Here is a 4,969-nt window from a genome sequence, read left to right on the forward strand (position 1 = left end):
ATGATGCTGAAGCTGAAACTCCAGTACTTTGGCCACCTCATGCGAAGAGTTGACTCATTGGAAAAGACTCTGATGCTGGGAGGGATTGGGGGCAGGAGGAGAAGGGGACGACAGAGGATGAGATGCCTGGATGGCATCACTGACTCGATGGACGTGAGTCTGAGTGAACTCCGGGAGTTGGTGATGGACAGGGAGGCCTGGCGTGCTGCGATTCATGGGGTCACGAAGAGTCGGACACGACTGAGGAACTGAACTGAACTGATGGCTAAAGTTGAAGCTCCAATACTGTGGCTACCTGATGAGAAGGACTGACTCATTGGAAAAGTCCCTGATACTGGGAAAGACTGAAGGCAGAAGGAGAAGGGGATGACAGAGGATGAGATGGTTTGACGGCATCACTGACTCGATGGACATGACTTTGAGCAAGCTCCGGGAGTTGGTGATGGACAGGGAGGCCTGGTGTGCTGTAGTCCATCGGATCGCAAAGAGTCAAACATGACTGAGTAGCTAACACTTTCACTTTACTTTTTCTTCAAAATATAATTACAGGAGCTCCAGTGGCACAATCGGTTAGCGCGCGGTACTTATACAAAATATAATTTCAGCACGTAACCAATAAAAGGTTATTGATGAGAAAAAAAATTGCTGGACACCAACTTCAGGAGTTAATTCTTCCTCCTTCACGTGTAGCAGGAAGAAGAAATATATCCCCTAGTGAGTCTCTTAGAAGTGCTGGGAAGCTCTCCCTCTCTATTTCTTCAAACATCTCTTCCCTTACGACCTTGACTGGGCAAACAATCCATCCCTGAAACAATCCTGATGGTTGTGGAAAGTGGTGCATTGATTGCCTAAAGCAACCTGCTCTCATCTGCTGGGCGACGCTGGCTTGCACAATGCATCTGGGCTGGTCCAGAGTAGAGGAAGATGCTAAAAGAGATGCCAGGGCACTGTGATCAAGAAGAGGGGAGAAGGGCTCTAAAAATACAGTGTCCCCTGCAGGGTGCTCTAAGGGTAAGGTAAATGAGGCTGACCCCTGTGTGAGTGTGAGTGTGAGTGTGTGTGTGTAATAACGTTAGTTCTTCCTCTTGGACGTGTTGATGGCCCTTCTTACCTTTCCCAACCCCTGCCCTTTCTCCTGGCCAAGTCTATGCCCCAATCTCAGCTCTGCCGTCTCAGAACAGAGTCCTCCCTGGGAGACGGCAGCGGGGCCTCTGTCCTACCTGTGCCAGGCGCCCTGCCCCCACTGCCCACTTGCACCAGGGGGGAATGCATACGTGTATGAGTGTGGGGGGCATGATTTGCATCACGAGGGTTCTGGTTGGAGGCGTGACCTTCACTGACCCCAGCCTGCAGCGAAATGACAAGGCCCAGGGGCATCTGCTTTGAGGAAAATGTGGTGGAAGGGCTGGTATGGTGGGTTCTGCTCTCCAGCTGGGGGAGAGGGGCAAGAGACTGCTCTCTAACCACCCACCCCAGCCCTTGCCTGCCCCTCACCTACCTTTCTTGGCAGCTGTGTTCCAGGGCAGGCGACAGCCCAGTTAAGCTCAGCACAGAAGGGGCACAGCTCCCCTGCCTGTGGCACTGTGCCCTGAAGAACAGTCCTGGAGAGCCAGCTGGGGGATGTCTCAGCCAGGAGCAGCTCTGGCTGGCACTGGCCACATAGCCAACAGGCTCCCTGTAGGGGCGGGTCTGGGAGCACCGGGTCTTCCTGGATCCAGGCCACTGTGCCCGGTACCTGGGCATCACCTCACCCACAGGCATTACTAAAAGCGACAGCTAGCACTTAGTAGGCAGCGCCTACAGACCAAACACATTAACTTGACAGCACCCAGAGGTGAATGTTCCAGTGGGGTTGTGAGCCACCCCTCTGTGAGTCACAGAGTTTAACACGGTGAAGGTGTGGGGATTCAAACCCAGATTGCTCTTGCATTCCCTGCCCTCCCATCCTTCATGGTCCTGGACTGGCCTCCCCATGTCTTCACCCTATGGTTCCTCATTCATCTCCCAGCGGGTTCCCTGCTGCCAGCGGGTGTGAGCACAGGGTACATGACACCCATCACCGGGAGGACATCTGGGCCCAGAAGGCGAGGGGCTGGCCCAGGTTTCCAGGAAAGCTGCTCGGTGGTGCCAGGCCAGGGTCTGCTCACCTGATACCGGGGAGCTGGACGCCTCCATTTCCCAGAACCTGTTGGGAGTGCCCTCTTTTTAAGGCACTGCCCGGGGGAAGCGCCGGCTCCCTGCCCCCTCTCGTCACCCCGGAGGCCCTCCGTGGCCTTGGCCCTGCCCCCAGACGCCATGTGACCAGCGGGCAGGGGAGGCGGGCAGGACCAGGAGGAAGCTGCCCAGGACGAACATCGTCAGTCGGATCCAGGCTCCCCGGCTCCTCAGGGCCTCTGGGGATGGTGCGCTGACGGCCGTCCTTGGCCTGCTAAGAGGCTGCCGCAGCCTCGGCTCAGGAAATATTCCGCGGGTGCGGCTGACCTCTGCCAGGAAAGGATGGGGCAGGGCGGCTCGCAGTGGCGAGCCTGGGGTTTGACTTGGTGCAGCGCGCCCCCTGGTGGGCACCCTCGTGCACTGCTTCCCACGCCCCTGGACCTCTCCCTCGCAGCCCCATCTGTGCATCCCTCCGGCCTCTGGACCAGCCAACGTCAATTCGCCCCACCCTCATCTGCAGCCTCACCTTTCCGGGGGCCAGGGGCGGCTCGCAGGGTATGCGGGCTTCCTGGGGCTTCCTGTGCAGGCTTCCTCCGAGCAGAGCAGCTGAATTGCGCACAGCTGATCCAGTTCTGTCTGGAGTGAGGGGAGGAAGTCGGGGCTGGAGAAGTCATTAGCAGGGGAGGAGCCCGCAGGTTGCAGAGGGAGGAGCTGGGCCACTTTTCAAAGTTCCAGCATCACCCAGATCTCCCCAGTCTGTGGATTGGGAAGCAGGTCAGAAACATTCGGTCCATTTCCCAAGGTGACAGATTGCTTCTCTGAGACTTGAAACCAAGGTCTGCAGCTGATTGCAAAGCTTTTGAAAATCAAGGCTAAGGAGGGAAGTAGGCAGGTGGCCCTCAGTCTCCTGCCTCCCAGTGGGGCTCTGGTCCGCAAAGAGCCCCTTTTGCTGAGAGTGGACTCAGAGTGGCCCCTCACTCTTGTCCTCCCTGACCAAGGCAGGGGGAGCTGACCATGGACTGGTGCCTGATTCGGCATCTGGGCAGAGCAGGGGCTGGGGTGGAGGCTCCATCATTCCAGGCTCAGGGAGGGGACGATGGCCAAGGCGGATGATCACTCACCCTAATCACTGCGATAACCTCTTGCCAGCCCTTGGGGACTGCTGGGAGTGGGGCAGGGTGGGCCATGGTGGAGACACACTGCTGGCACAGGTAAGGAGGCCCATAACCTGAGCCAGGGCCAGAGCTCAGGGATCCTGAGGATCAAGATGTAATGTCCTGCTCTTGGCCTTTCTAGGGGGACTCAGCTGGAAAGCAGCAGACCGGGCCTTCTCTGTGCTTGCACCGACGCGGGCTAGCGCTCTGTCCAGGCCTTCTGGAGGAGGCTGGAGCTGGCGTGGAAAGAACGAGGGTGTTGGAGTCAAGCACCATTGAATCTGAGTCCTGCCATGGACCCTTCCCAGCTGGGTTAGTTACACTGTCTCTCGGCACCCCATTCCCAATCTGTAAAATAAGAATGATAATATAGCGGACTCCAGGGTCTGTTGTGAGGATTGAGGAGGTAAGTCATGCAGAGAACTCGGTTACATGCCAGTGCCAGTTCTCACGGCTGTGAGGCCTCGGCACTGAACAGTGACCCATGACGGGCTGGTTTCCTCCATATTTCTCCATCTTCAGTGGCAGCATTAATTAAGGCGGTGTTTAGTTCTTAAATTGGGTTTCTTGCACAGTTTAATAAACTCTGTGTTGTAATTTAATACAATAAATCAAAAAGTAAGCCCTTTTTAGAAGGTGGGATTACCACCTTAAAGTCAAACTCTCCCAAGTAATTTGAATGCCTGAGTTTGAATTTGTATTTAGAATCAAATTGGCAGCAGGTGACACAGAACGTGTCTGTAACGTTTAGCATGTTGGGCCCTGTGAAGCAGATCTCTGGGGGAGCCAGCAGCCAGAGTCTGGGACTTTTCTGAGACCTCCTGGGTGACTGGGCGAGGACCCACACCCTCACCAGGAATCTGTCACCATCACTGAGTTAACTGGCTTCCATGAAAGGAACGGTTCTGTGTAGGGGCTCTATGGGCCTGAAAACCCCCAGAAATCAGGTGGCCACACAACAATCCTCTGGAGGCCTCTGTTCAGTGAGCCAGTGAGCCCCAGCCGTCACAAATTCACCTAGAAACACACTGTAAGTCGCATTTCACTAAGAGCTCCTGGGGGATTTTTGTTTGTTGTTTTTTACCTAGCAAAGTTGTTTGGTTTTTCTAGTTGCTATAAATTATAACCATAGGAAGGCTACATATTGTTTTATGAGTTTAAGTATTGAAGTTGATACTGGAGCCCAGAGATTGCTTCCCCCTTCTTTTGAAGAGGTTTCCCACTATTAGGTAGAAGAAACACTGGGACGAGGGGCCTTAGTGCCCCGACCAAGAGGGTCCCACCGGAGAGCTATGGTAAAGCGTCTTCCTCTCTTGTAAGGTTTTGGGGACCGTTCCCCGGTGCTCACGCTGCTACTCACATACACATCCCGGCTGAGTAGGCAGTGGGGGTCCAGTGGCTAAGACTCTGCTCCCAATGCACGGGGCCCAGGTTCAACCCCTAGTTAGGGAACTAGATCCCACATTCCACAACTTAGAGTTCATGTGCCGCAATGAAGGTTGAAGATCTCATGTGCTGCAACTGGAGCCCGGTGCAGCCGAACAAACAAACAAACACTAGAAAGAAAAGAAACACCAAGCTAATTATAATGCGAAAGTGTTAGTTGCTAGCCCACCAGGCTCCTATGTCCATGGAGTTCTCCAGGCAAGAATACTGGAGTG

The 4,969-nt window shown here is 54.8% G+C and overlaps 1 protein-coding gene across 2 annotated transcripts in view; it reads right to left on the minus strand.

The window, feature by feature from the left end:
* The window catches only part of ARHGAP22 (Rho GTPase activating protein 22), a 182,082-nt gene extending 179,304 nt beyond the window's left edge, over positions 1 to 2,778 (minus strand). Inside the window, exon 1 of one of the 2 annotated variants that reach the window (XM_010854412.1) lies at positions 2,681 to 2,778. The gene's annotated coding sequence lies outside the window, so the exon portion shown is untranslated. Of the gene's footprint in view, positions 1 to 2,147; positions 2,236 to 2,680 lie in introns of those variants that run through there. The other variant, XM_010854411.1, reaches the window with a different exon arrangement.
* Positions 2,779 to 4,969: the final 2,191 nt, after the last annotated feature.

Source organism: Bison bison, unplaced genomic scaffold (assembly GCF_000754665.1).
Source record: "Bison bison bison isolate TAMUID 2011002044 unplaced genomic scaffold, Bison_UMD1.0 scf7180017864341, whole genome shotgun sequence".
NCBI classification, from domain to species: domain Eukaryota; kingdom Metazoa; phylum Chordata; class Mammalia; order Artiodactyla; family Bovidae; genus Bison; species Bison bison.